The sequence below is a fragment of the Podarcis pityusensis genome (assembly GCF_964106645.2).
Source record: "Podarcis pityusensis genome assembly, chromosome: 1".
Taxonomy (NCBI): Eukaryota; Metazoa; Chordata; class Lepidosauria; order Squamata; family Lacertidae; genus Podarcis; species Podarcis pityusensis.
Genome location: NC_138028.1, coordinates 21,486,054 through 21,500,660, shown reverse-complemented (window position 1 = coordinate 21,500,660; position 14,607 = coordinate 21,486,054). Strand labels below are relative to the sequence as shown.

At 43.5% G+C, this 14,607-nt stretch overlaps 1 long non-coding RNA gene and 1 pseudogene across 2 annotated transcripts in view; one reads left to right on the top strand and one right to left on the bottom strand.

Moving 5' to 3' along the window:
* Positions 1 to 14,607, bottom strand: part of LOC308470315 — a 33,225-nt gene that overhangs the window by 3,927 nt on the left and 14,691 nt on the right. The gene's annotated exons all lie outside the window — the stretch shown is intronic.
* LOC308470258 (cytochrome P450 2C19-like) lies at positions 1,920 to 13,572 on the top strand (annotated as a pseudogene). The gene is made up of 10 exons (XR_013991457.1): positions 1,920 to 2,156; positions 4,204 to 4,366; positions 5,332 to 5,481; positions 6,477 to 6,637; positions 7,822 to 7,998; positions 8,357 to 8,498; positions 9,422 to 9,609; positions 10,095 to 10,173; positions 11,247 to 11,309; positions 11,650 to 13,572. The product of XR_013991457.1 is annotated as a cytochrome P450 2C19-like (transcript).

The window sequence follows — 14,607 nt, the reverse complement described above, 5'->3', positions numbered from 1 at the left end:
GAATTTTAAGCATAACCTTGCTAGCGTTTGAAATGAGTGCAATTGTGCAGTAGTTGGAGCATTCTTTGGCACTGCCCTTCTTTGGGATTGGGATGTAGACTGATCTTCTCCAATCCTCTGGCTACTGCTGAGTTTTCCAAACTTGCTGGCATATTGAGTGTAGCACCTTAACAGCATCATCTTTTAAAATTTTAAATAGTTCAGCTGGAATACCATCACTTCCACTGGCCTTGTTATTTGCAGTGCTTTCTAAGGCCCATTTGACTTCACTCTCCAGGATGTCTGGCTCAAGGTCAGCAACCACACTACCTGGGGTGTACGAGCCATCCATATCTTTCTGGTATAATTCTTCTGTGTATTCTTGCCACCTCTTCTTGATGTCTTCTGCTTCTGTTAGGTCCTTACCACTTTTGTCCTTTATTATGGTAATCTTTGTACGAAATGTTTCTTTCATATCTCCAGTTTTCTTGAACAGATCTCTGGTTCTTCCCATTCTGTTGTTTTCCTCTATTTCTTTGCTTTGCTCGTTCTTGTCTCTCCTTGCTATTTTTTGGAAATCTGCATTCCTTTCCCTGTATCTTTCACTATCTCCCTCGCATTTTGCTTGCCTTCTCTCTCCCGCTATTTGTAAGGCCTCGTTGGACAGCCACTTTGCTTTCTTGCATTTCCTTTTCATTGGGATGGTTTTCGTTGCTGCCTCCTGTATAATGTTGCGAGCCTCCATCCATAGTTCTTCAGGCACTCTGTCCAGCAAATCTAAGTCCTTAAACCTGTTCCTCACTTCCACTGTGTATTCATAAGGGATTTGATTTAGATTGTATCTTACCGGCCCAGTGGTTTTTCCTACTTTCTTCTGTTTAAGCTTGAATTTTGCTATAAGAAGCTGATGATCTGAGCCACAGTCAGCTCCAGATCTTGTTTTTGCTGACTGTATAGAGCTTCTCCATCTTTGGCTGCAGAGAATATAATCAATCTGATTTCGATGCTGCCCATCTGGTGATGTCCATGTGTAGAGTCGTCTCTTGAGTTGTTGGAAAAGCGTGTTTGTGATGACCAGCTTGTTCTCTTGACAGAACTCTATTAGCCTTTGCCCTGCTTCGTTTTGATCTCCAAGGCCAAACTTGCCAGAAATGACTGGCAGAATCCGAGACCAGGGAGAAGAGTCAGTGAAAGAGGACTGGAAGAAATTTAAAGACTATTTACAGAAATACTGTAAAATTAATGAATCTTAGAAGGATGTTGGATAGTAATTAAGCGGTTTCTAGCTGTAATGCTTTAAGAGAATATGAAAAAAAAAAAGGGTTATAAATGGGTTAAAATCTAATGGAAAGGATTTGCTGAACCAATAAATCGAAGTGGAATACAAAAAAGGGAGGTATGAGGAGGTCCGGGAAACAAGCTAAAGGAAAATAAGTAACTGAAAATATGTGTGTTTTTAACTGTTTTTATTTTGTATTTTTCTTTTTTTTCCCATTTCTATTGTAATATTTTAAAAAAACCCTTAATAAATATCTCATCAGTTCTGAATCTACTTGTACTTGTCCTCAACTCTTCCTCAGTAGCATGTTGGACGCCTTCCGACCTGAGGGGCTCATCTTCCAGCGTCATAACTTTTATATGCCTGTTGTCTTTGTCCATGGAGTTTTCTTGGCAGGGATACTGGAGTGGCTTGCCGGTTCCTCCTGCAGGTGGATCACGTTTGGTCAAAACTCTCCACTATGACCTGTTCATCTTGGGTGCCCTGCTCAGCATAGTTCATAGCTTCTCTGAGTTATTCAAGCCCCTTCGCCACGGCAAGGCAGTGATCCATGAAGGGGACAACCTGATCTACTTAATGGCTAATCTCATTTAGTCAGAGAAGCCTAGAATTCCTATTGGTGAAAATCCATGTCTATGTGACCTCCTCAGAGTATATAAAATTGGAAAGCAAATTAATTCATCTAGAGTCATTTCAGTCACTTTTAGCTGGTGCCATGGAGCCTCTAGGGACAGTGACCATTTTGATGATCATATGTATCTCTTGCCTTGTTTTCCTTGCAGTCAGGAGCAGGACGCCAGAGAATGCAAAGCAGCTGCCACCTGGCCCACCTCCACTGCCCATCGTAGGGAACGCTCTGCAGCTGAAGACCAACAACCTGGCCCAGGTTCTCCAGGAGGTAAGCCAAAGATGAGCACCTTCCTCAACAGTTGTCTGTTGATTACCGTTACCTGTTTGCAATCCTCTTTCCATCTGACTCTTTTGGAAGGGGACAGTCCATTGTCAGTTTGTTTATTTATAGATGGTACCATCTGTGTGCAGGGCACATTTGCAGAGTCTAAGGCAACAGACTCTGCACTTTGACAGAGGAGAGGCAAGAGAGGGAGGGGAGGCATCCAGACCAGAGGAAAAGAATAGCAGAATCGCTGTGATTTCAGTGGCACGGACTTGCGCTTGGCTACATCAGCAGGGATGGGGAGCAGGGACTTGTCGCAAAGGCTCCACAGAAAAGAGGTGGACTTTGAGCAGGTCCCACAACTCCAGAAAGGGGGTTGTTTTATTGTCATTTTATTGTTTTATCCTTAAAATAAAAGGCATAAAGCCCCCTTCTGAGTAAAGAACTTTAAAAAGCATTAGTAAAATTTTCATACTTTATTAGAGACAGGGGGCGAGGGCGGGTCCAATTCTCCCTCCACACATGGATGGTTTGGGCATTATTGCCCTCTGAACATTTTTAGCCTCTGCTGGACAGTGGGGAGTTCATAGTCTTCTTCTATTTTGAAAAGCTGCTACTTCATTTCCCCCAGAATGTGGTTGGAAGGTACTTTAAGAATTCCCTTAGAAAAATGAGTGTGACGTGAGATATAACATATAATCATATTTATGGTATAGAGAAAGTGGACAGGAAAACACTCTTACCCCCCTCTCATAATGCCATACCCTCCAACATTTCTCCAAAGAAAAAAGGGACATCCCATTCCATAATGATAATTTTACTATTTATAGCCCACACACCCTACTGGGTTGCCCCAGCCACTCTGGACAGCTTCCAACATATATAAAAACATAATTAAAACATTAAAAATTAAACAAAAAAACACTTCCCTATTCAGGATTGCCTTCAGAGGGGATCGGATAACTCTATACCCTCCAACATTTCCCCAGTGAAGATAGGGACAGCCTAAGGACATTCTGTGATCAACCTGTGATGGCTTCTCTAAATCAGTGATGTCCCTGGAAAATAGGGACACTTGAAGGGTCTGTAATGCTAAAACTTGGAGTCTTCAATTAAAGCTGAGTGTTGGAAGATTTACAACACATGCAAGATAGTAGTTCTTCATACAGTGCATATTGAAACTGTGGAATTCACTGTGGAATTTTGTTAAGACAAAATTCATTGAAGATAAAGCTACCCATAGCTGCTAGCGATTATGCTGAACCTCCACCAGTTCCAGGGACCTGCAGGAGGGGAGCGTGCTATCAGTGGCGTAGCGTGGGGATGCAGGGGGGGCCGGCCGCACCGGGCGCAACATCTGGGGGGGGGCGCTCGCACTCGCAGCTCTCTGCCCCTACCTGGCTCACTCACTCTCTCTCACTGCAGTGCTGGCTGTGCGAATCCGATCCGAGCCGCTGGGTCGCCGCCCACTGTGGAGGGGGTGGGTGCCAGGCGTGCAGTGCGGAGAGAGAGCGAGGGACTATCTGGGGGAGGGACAGTGCAGCGGCCGCCCAGCGCAGCGCTGAGCGCGGGAGAGAACCACACCAGACCAGACCAGACCAGGCAGCAGCAAGAAGAAGCTGGCAGCGGCGGCAGGTTAGGGCTTAGGGGGCGCAAATTACTTGCCTTGCCCCAGGTTAGGGGGCGCAAATTACTTGCCTTGTCCCGGGTTAGGGGGCACAAATTACTTGCCTTGCCCCGGGTTAGGGGGCGCAAATTACTTGCCTTGCCCCGGGTGCTGACAACCCATGCTACGCCGCTGCGTGCTATTGCACTCAGGTCTTGTTTTTGAGCTTCCCAGAAGAACTGTGTTGGCCACTGTGATAACAGTCGTGGACTAGTTGGCCTTTGGCCTGATCTAGCTCCAGAACTCTTCTGTATGTTATTAAGAGTCATGTGGTTCAGATGCCCATAGTGAGTCTGGGGGCAGCGGGGCTCTACATCAGCTATATGAACCTCTCCTAACCTGCAAACCCACCTAGATGTGTGTCCTTCTCTATCTTTTTTCCAGTTTAGTGAGAAGTATGGCTCTGTGTTCACAATGTATTTTGGAGCAGAACGGGTTGTGGTGCTGCATGGCTATGATGCAGTGAAAGAAGCACTGATCGACCGTGGAGATGAATTTGCTGCCAGGGGACGCCTGCCATTAGCTGAAGATGCCAACAAGCGATTAGGTATTCTATGCTGGTTGACCGGGGGGGGGGGGGGGACACAGGAAAATCCCTCTATTCATGAAAATAAAGCAAAAAAGGTTGCAAAGACAGGTCATTGCATCTTGTTCCCACTGGACAGTAGCAATAGATAATTAGCAGCCTTTTAATGGCATAGCTATATATTGGCCATTGCCATTTAAGAGAGAAATGAGCCACCTCATAAAAGTACTTAAGCAATATCTAGGGCAGTAGCGGAGAAAGGTGGTTACAGCTAGCATCAAAACATCTAGAGCAAGCATCAAAAATTAAAGCAGGATTGAATGAGTCTCTAGCCTTTAAAAATAATGGTCTGGGGTAATTCTGGTGCGGGCAGTAAGTGTGAGAGTTATGTGAGCAGAATTCCCTGGCCTGGATCTTGTTAATCAAGAAGCTCTCCATACCAAGAAAGAGTTTCAAAGTTACTGCAAGCTATCGTTAAATTTGTTACCAAAAAAATAAATAAATACAAATCAACACATTGCACTTATACAACTAGCAATGTAGTTGTACTTTTCTTTAAGTTCTTTCTGGTTAATATAGTCCAAGAACTATTGCTTCTTCATTATACTGGCAGCTTCAGAGAGAGACCAAGGCTCCAAGAGATGAATTATCAGTTAACATAATAACTATCGAAACATTGAAACCTCTTTTTAAGCTTTAGCTGCAAAAATGGACATTCTGCAAATGCAAACCTCCACTACATTTCATACACAACACACACACAAACATAGCATGTTATGCACATTAAACACATATATTTTACAGTAAGGGCATGTATCAGAAGACTGGCCAGCTACTGCTTATGGAATAAGGAAGCACCAAAGTACCAAGTCTTCAGGTGGTCTGGAGCCAAGAATAAGAGCCTCCTGCTCTTCCAACCTGCTTCTTCTGCTCTCTCTTTCAGTCCATCCATCTCCTTCATGCCCATTTCCTCTTCTGCTTTCCAGGAATTATATTCAGCAATGGGGAGGTGTGGAAGCAGCTCCGACGTTTTGCCCTTACCACCCTGCGCAACTTTGGCATGGGAAAGAAAAGTATTGAGGAGAGGATCCAGGAGGAAGCACAGTTCCTGCTAGAAAAGTTCCAGGACACGCAGGGTGGGTAGCCACTGCCCCTCATCCACATAGGCTTATCAAGCAGACCCCCTTAAACATCACAACACATTCTGGGGTACATTACAACGGATTATTAACCACCAACTCATAAAGAAATATCATAGTGGTTACAAGGAAATTATTAAAAAAATTAAAATCGTAAAACACAGAACTAGTGACCAAAACTGAATCAAATAAATTACCTAAAAACACTTCTGAAATACAAACATTTTCATCAGGTGATGAAATGCCAGAATTCTAGCTGGTTTCAATAGGAACCACATTCCAAAGCACAGGTGCCATTGTGCTCAAAGTTTTAATAGATATAATAGATATCTGCATTGATATGAAACAAACATGTGATGAGTGTGTGGCAATTTGGAAGGCTTCGCCAGATGCTCATAGTGATCTGACCAGTGTGTATGGGCTAAGGTGGTCCTTAGGTCACCTGGTCCTAGGTAACTGAGGGCTTCATACACACCCGTAATGCACTGAACTTACCTTGTCAATGTAATGGCAAACAATGCATAGCTTTCAGCAGGGGTGTAATATGCTGACACAGACCAGTTCCAACTAAAGCCCGGCTGCTGCTTCTCTATCAACTGCAAGAGTGCTCCGCAGATATTGTTGAATTCCAGCAGCTTTCAGCCCCAACAGTCATCAGTGGTCCAGAAGTTAGAGTCTAGCAGCATCTGAAGTGCTTTAGATTCCCTAGTTTTAGTCTAGACTTCACCAAGGCCTGCACCACTGTGGTCACCCTTTCCTATCTAAGGATATATTGGCTGAAGCTGGAGGAAAGCACCTTGGAAAGTCCTTGGAAGAAACCACTCATAGCCACTGAAGATGCCCATGCCTCCAGCATTGTTGTGAGAAAGGCAGCTCCCTGTCTGACCACTGAGGCCAGGAGCCAGGAAATGGCAGCTCAGAAATTCCAGACTAGATTATTGCCTAAAACCTGTAGTGGGGTTGTATAATTATTTTTTTTGTTGTTCTTCCAGAGAAGCCCTTGGATCCAACCTACTTGCTCAGTTGCGCTCTCTCCAATGTCATTTGTGCAATTATCTTTGGGAAACGATACGATTATAATGACAAGAATTTTCAATCCATGATGAGCTTAATGAATGAAAACTTTCAGGTTTTTAGCTCTCCTTGGGGACAGGTAGGTGCCATCTGGTTAAATGCATTCTTTTCCACAAAGTCTAAAGTTTACTTGCATGTGGAATATTTATTTTATGTAGATACTGCCTCTGGCTGTGGCCATTTTCCTGCTGTTTAAATGTCTTTCTTCCAGGCGTCTCATGGCCCATACTGCCTCTGCCTCTTAATATTTCTGTTAATGTCCTAGTTGCAGCCTTGCCATGGGTAACTGGTTAGCCACTGTGACAGCAGGATGTGCCACTGGCCTGATTCAATAGTCTCTTCTTACGTTCTTATGTTTTTAATTTGGAGATCCAGTCAAGGCACACAATGCACCTGGGTCTAGTAACCAAGGTTTGACTTAACAGCAGCCCAGTGGAGCAGGAAGTAAAGCTTAACCATTAAAACCCACACGCTCAAGTTAATAACTGGAACTAATCACTTGGGATGTATATACACTGCCATTGCCTCTGCATCCAGTGTGCTTCCACCACTGGTTTGAGAAGGTGTGAATACATGACGTTAGCCACAATCCATATCTATCCTGCCTTGTTGCATTTTAAGCCAGCGATGTGTACACAGCCTGGTTTCAACAGGAGGAGCAGATGGGACTAAATTGAGAGATATGTATGTAACCCCATAGCTCAGCTTTACACCATTTGGCTTATTTATATAGGGTCCCAGAGTCAATTCCTAGTAGCATTCCTAGTTAGGAATGGGACTCCTGAATGATACCCAGCAGAGCTGCTGCATAGGCAGTACTGACCTTGAGAGAACAATGGTCTCATTCAGTATATACCTTTTAACATGTGGAGTTTTTTTTGGGGGGGGGGTAATTGGGTTGTTGTTCTTATTTTGATTATGCATTTTGTGGTTTTATATTTTGATTTTAGTCTGTGAACCGCCCTGAGACCTGTGGGTATAAATCTGCATATGACCTCTACAAACATTAGGTAGAGGGTGGGAAAGCACTAATTGAGGGGAAGGGAAGATAATACAATGCAGTACAATCAATGAAGCACCACCCAGTAATGCAGATGGGGAACATCTACATAGATTTGGGAGGCATTGGTAGTGAAAATGATGGTGTGTGGACACAGAGTTGAAATGCACACAAGGCAACAGTGGCCAACATTATACTGAAGCCCAAGTGTGGACAAACCCTGACTGAGGTTGGTGCCAATGGGTCTCTTGTGTTTCTTCTAGCTCTACAACATCTTTCCTTCTTTGATGAAATGCATCCCTGGGCCCCACCATAAAGTGCTGAAAAACAACTTGGCACTCAGAGAGTTTGTTTTGGAGGAGGTTGAAGAGCACAAGCCCACTCTGGACCCCAGCTCACCTCGGGATTTTATCGACTGCTTCCTTATGAAAATGGATCAGGTAATCATGAAAACTCACAGAACTCTCCATGTGGGTTCTCCTGCCACTCCTGAAGCTTCCCAACCAGCAGACTTCCATCCAGCTTCTTGTGGGGAATGCCAAGGAAAGAGATTCCTGCCCACACCCCATTGGAGTAGATTCATTTCCCATTGCTGACTTGTTCCTGCAGTAAGTGGGAAGTTCTTTCTAATGATTAGCCCTCTGGGCAAGGAATGTCCAGAGGAACGAGCTATAAAAAGACTTGAGATAAGATGTGTCTTGGGAAGGGAGCTGGTCCCAGTGGCGCAATTAAATTCTTGTTATGTTGTACTCAGAACAATTGAGTCGACTCCACTGACTGTGTTGTGTGTTTCTGCAGGAAAAAGGTAATAGTGCATCCCATTTCACCATTGAAAACTTGGCCATAAGCACAGTTGACTTGTTTGTGGCTGGAACAGAGACCACCAGCACCACATTGCGATACGGGTTCACGATCCTCCTCAAATACCCAGAGATACAAGGTAAAACAGATACGTTATTAGTACTTATTATTCTAGTTCTTTCCCAGATGTATGTGTCACAGGTCCAAGAGGTGGTTGTTCTGCCACTTTCCCCAGGAAAACCCACTGTTCATTGCTGAATGTTAATCATCGCTGACTGACATCAGCAGTAAACAGAAGGCTTTCGTGGAGACAACAGTGGGGGTGTGTGTGTGTGGACAAAATGCTCAGACCCATGCCTAGAAATCCCAGCAAAAACAGAAGTGTGGATGAGCTCTTATAGCTGACCATATTGCAAACCCTAGGATTTATATGCAAACAGTAACAACTTGAATTTGGCTCAGTAGTGTACTGGCAGCCACTGCAGATCCTTTAGACCAGGCATGTCCAAAGCCCATTTTGGGGACCTAATGCAGCCTGCTGGTTGGTTTAATCAGGCCCCAGCGGCAGTTTATTTCCTGGGGTAAAATCCTTTAAAAAAGGTCAACAACTTTGGTTTACTTCATCCATTCTGGCCCTCTTTGAAAAAAGTTTGGACACCACTGCTTTAGAGAAAGGCACAACCACAAGGGCCAGGGGCCAAAGGGCCCTCAGGTAGGATCAGAATCACTGCAGGACAGTGCCTCCAATAGGAATCTCTCTAAGCTGGACCATCACTTGCTCCTATAACATCCCTAAAGCTTTTGTCCCACTGGGCTCCTTTTGGATAGAAATTAAATTAATATATAAATAATCACAGTTATACTATGTTTCCCTGTTTACAGATGGATTGCTGAAGGTGAGCTACAATAACTTGCCTGTGGTGACGAGTTAGTAGAAACATGGCATCAGAAAACAATTGAAAGCTCCAAAATGTGAAGGGGCTGGCAGGCACTCCCATGGAATTTCAATTGCTTCTATGATGTTTCCTGCACTGGCATTAAACGTCATTCTTCCCATTGCAGAGAAAGTGCATGAAGAAATTGACCGAGTTATTGGCTGATCACGAAGTCCTTGCATGGCAGATCGTGGGGAAATGCCTTATACAGATGCGGTCATCCATGAGATCCAGAGGTTCATCTCTCTTGTCCCACTGAGCGCCCCTCATGCAGTACTGAAAGATACACCGTTCAGACAATATGTCATTCCAAAGGTCAGCTCTTTTCAAGGCTCTATGTAGTAATAGTAGGCTGCTAGCCATGATGGCTATATTCTACCTCCATGGTGAGAGGCAGCATGCTTCTGAATACCAGTGGGTGGAAACCACAGGAATTGAGAGTGCTGTCTTGTTTAGATTATGTTGATGGGCTTCCCATGGGCATTTGGTTGGACACCATGAAAACAGGATGCTAACCAGATGGAGCCACTGGACTGATCCAGCAGAGCTTTTCGTCTTATCTTATGTACAAGCAAGGGAAGTAGTTTAGCCTAACTCCTAAAGCGTAGCTGGGCATCTTGAAGCCTGGACTTCGTTTTAAACACCCTATTGCCTTCTGAAGCTGCTCCATTCTTCTTCTGTATCAACAAAGTACCTTCCTTTTTGTTAGTGCCTTCCCACACCATTCCTTTGTGAGTGTCAATTTTATGCTTTTGTTGGGTGTCATGGCCATCCAGCCCATTTCTTTGCACTCTCTGCAGGGCACTACCATATATCCAAGTCTGATGTCTGTGCTACATGACAGCAAAGAATTTCCAAACCCCAAAGAATTTGACCCAGGACATTTCTTTTTTTTATATATATATATAAATTTTTATTGGTTTTACAAAATTTTTTAAAACAATACAAACATATAAAAAGACATACAAACACGTATAGTTTCATGACCTTTTTTTCATAAACCTTCTTTCTCGGACTCCCCCATACCTCCCCTTTCTGCATCCCAATGTCCAAAGTTTTCCAGCAACTTCTAAATAGTTCTGTCAAACATATGTCTTCTTAATCTTTCCTTCAGTCTAATCTTATATCGCTGTAACCCTTTCTTTCTCAAAACCTCGACATTCTAACATTCATCAAGTTTATAATAGTCCTTAAGATAGATTTTAAATTTCTTCCATTCTTCTTCCGCCGTCTCCTTCCCCTGGTCGCGGATTCCGCCAGTCATCTCAGCCAGTGTCATATAGTCCATCACTTTCATCTGCCATTCTTCCAGAGTGGGTAAGTCTTGTGTCTTCCAATACTTTGCGATGAGTATTCTTGCTGCTGTCGTAGCATACATAAAAAAGATTCTATCTTTCTTTGACACCAATTGGCCGACAATGCCCAAGAGAAAGGCTTCTGGTTTCTTCGGGAAAGTACATTTAAGTATCTTTTTCATTTCATTATATATCATTTCCCAGAAAGCCTTAATCTTCGGGCACGTCCACCAAAGGTGATAAAAAGTACCTTCAGTTTCTATACACTTTCAACACTTATTATCAGGCAAATGATAAATTTTTGCTAGCTTGACTGGGGTCATGTACCACCTATAGATCATTTTCATAATATTTTCCTTTAAGGCATTACATGCCGTAAATTTTATACCGGTGTTCCACAACCATTCCCAGTCAGCAAACATAATGTTATGACCAATGTCCTGTGCCCACTTAATCATAGCCGATTTAACTGTTTCATCTTGTGTATTCCATTTCAGCAGCAAATTATACATTCTTGATAAATTCTTGGTATTGGGTTCTAACAATTCAGTTTCTAATTTTGATTTCTCCACCTGGAAGCCAATTTTCCTATCTTGTTTGTAGACCTCCATTATTTGATAATAATGGAGCCAGTCTCGTACTTTAGGTTTGACCCAGGACATTTCTTGCACAAAGATGGCACCTTCAGGAAGAGCGACTATTTCATGCCTTTCTCAGCAGGTAAGATCTCTGCTTCCTCAGTTGGCTGCAGTCTTGGCCAGCTCAGGTCTTTCCCGTCCCCCTAATCGGCTGGTGTCGGGGCAATGAGGGAGAACCTTCTTCCTCCTGCAGCCTAAACTGGAAGGGCTCCAAGTTTGTGAGGGAGGGGCAGAGGCTTCTGGGTCCATCAGAACTCCTTGTACCTTTCCTGTGGCCAGCTGAAGCAAAAGAAATGGTGGAAAGAGTGACTCTCCCAGGAGCTGTTCTGGAGCAGCACCTTTGCTCCTTTGGCGTGATTGTTATTTTCTCCGTAACAGCCAAAGTGGTTGTTATGCATCTTACATTTGAGTTTCCTTTGCAGGGAAGCGGATATGTGTGGGGGAAGGTCTGGCCCGTATGGAGATCTTCTTGTTCTTGACCACCATATTACAGAACTTCACTCTGAAGTCCATCATTGACCCCAAGGACATCGATCTCACACCTGTGTTGAGCAGCATAGGCAACTGCCCTCGGCCCTATCAGCTCTGCATTGTCCCTCGCTGAAAAGCCTGCCTCAGGAGGGCTGCACATGTGGAAAAGTCGCAGCCTGGCAAATCTTTGTTCAAAAAACCCTTAACACAATATCTCCTCACGTGTGGAGCCCTATCTTCTTACCTGACTATTTGTTGAACTGTTACTTTGGGGATTCATATGCATATGTGTGCAGTGACGTAGCTAGCTGCCCTAGCTAGCTAGTGCAGGGGGCAGGGGCGTGTCCTGCAGCCAGGGGTGTGTCGAGCCACCCATGGGGGCGGGGCGAACCTCTCCAATGCTTGGAGCCTCTCCGCTGCCTCCCCCTCAGCTGTAGGGCGTCTGAGGGAGAGGCAGTAGGCAGACACAAATCCCACGCTGCAGCATGAAACTTGCAGGTGCCTAAGCCACCATGTCATTCCAAAAAATTTTGTGAGCCCAATTTTTAAAAAACTCATTTTGTCACACACCCCTCATTGGTGACATCCGGGGCAGACTGCACCCCTACATCCCCTTCTTCCACCACTGTATTAGTGTGATGGGCAAAATCTGATGGAAGCTTTTTAGCCACTGAGAAGAAGTCCTGTTACTCTTTGTGTCTTTGGAGGGTGCTGCAGAAATCAATAGCTTTTGAAATCTTTGCCCCTTTCACCTAGTAGAACAACCTTGAGACTTGACATTTACAAATGTTTGCCAAAATCCCTTTAAGGGTAAACATGTTCTAAAGAACAGATAGCAATGCTGGATGCAACTGAACTTCTCAGTAAGTATGGGAAATGAACTAAGTTGGATCCAGTGATCTGCTAGTCCTAGGAAGCATTTCTTCAAGAAAGGCACAGATGGGCAAGATCTCCCAAGCCCACCTTGGATGAACTTTGATGAGAAAACTTCTTTTTTATCCCCCTGAGCCCAACCAAGGCTCTCATTGTCTTTAAAAATCTAGGAGGTCCGGGAAATAAGCTAATGAAAAATAAGTAATGGAAAGATTGAGTTGTTTTTAACTATTTTTATTTTGTATTTTTCTTTTTTCTATTTTTCTTTTGTAATATTTTGAAAACCTTAATAAATATCTTATTTTAAAAAAAAAAATCTAGAACAGAGTGAAAATGGCCCTCCCCCAAATTCTCCACTTACTTTGTGGGTGGCAAAATAAGGAAGGTCATTTCACTGAATATTCCCCAAGGGAGGTCTGAAAATCTCCAGGAGGAGTTGGAGAGGGAAAACTTTCAAAGAATTGTCAGAATTTCTTTCCTCTCAGTCTTCCTTCAGCCCTGCTCCCATTCAGTGTAAAAGAAATATGTTTCCCTAGTACAAATTCAGAGGCAGCCTGGGCAAAATTGGTGAGGGGAAGTCCACCTATGAAGTTAACCAAGGGAGAATGGTCTTCCTCTTCTGTATTCAGATTTTTTCTTTTTGGTTCCTGCACCCTCTCAATTATGCTCCTATTCAAAGTAGTGAAGTAATGTTTCTCCATTGCACTGAATGGAAGGGGCAAGAGGAAGGAACTTGTCTCTGATTTGCATTTTAATTCAAGCTGGAGAAGAATTCGGGGCTTGTCCTCTGTCCCCATTGAAACTCCTGAAGGTCTTCTTCAAACCAAAGTTTGGAGAAGTGTGATGGTTTCACTAGCATAGAAAACCACTGCTCCACTTCTTCTGGAGAATAAGAGCACATCCAGATGTATGTATTTTTTTACCTGTTTGTGAAATGGAATAGCTTTATAAATGTCCTTCACCCTCCCAGAGCTAAATAAATAATACTTTGACAAACTGAATGCTGTCACTTGTAAAGATTATGCAAGTATAGCAATATTATTTTATTTGCAGACTTATAAACTGCTTCACAACCAAACATTACTGAAGCTGTGTACAATGAAATAAAAAGGATTCCTAATGCAGTAAACTACATTTGCTTTGCATAATTTATTCTGACTCTGCAAGGCTTCAGGAGGAAAGAGTTGCTTTGCAGGCCACTGATACCTTCACCCCCTGAAATCCTAAGCTCCTTCTAGTTTCTACCAGGCATTGCTTATGCACTTTGGAGCTTAGCCTTTGTTTCTAATGTAACCCAAGCTACTGCCATTCATTGTATTAGTAGCAATCCAGCACACCTTCATTTACTAGAGTAAGGTGTGGCAGTTATTGTTCCCCCTTCTCTTCCAAGAGATAGCTGCAGGAGCATGCACAGTAGGTTGCTTTTTAGGGTGGTTTGAATGGCTGCTCTCAGAAGGAGAGAGAACAAAAGAGAACTCTGCTGGAGCAGGTCAAAGGCCTATCTAGTCCATTATCCTGCTCTCCCAGTGGCCAACCAGATGCCTATGAGAAGCCCTCAAGGAGCAACTGAGCGCTACAGTGCTCTCCTCCCCATTTGCAGTTCCCAGCAACATTTGAGGGCGATTCCTAACTGTGTAGTGCATCAATGACAGCTCCATAATAAAATCCAGAGTCAGGCCACCGGGATTTAAATATCTTGCTTTTCTAACACATTGCTTTAAAAAATCCCTCCACCTTAAAAACACAGACATTTAAAACAAATTACTAATAAAATCACACGATTAAATTTATGGCACGTGACTGCAGTTCTGTGCATGGTTGGGAGTAAGCACCATTGAACACAATGGTGCGTATTTCTGCTGTATAGGTTCAATTTTTAAAACACATTTGGTTTTAGAAAATGACATTGAGATAGCAGAAACGCAACCTTTTCCTTTTAATTAGCAATGCAAACAACTTTTTGTTATTTATTTTTGGAATTTTACAACAAAATCAAACAGCCCCCTGTCTCCCCACCTCCCCTATGCATCCTCCCC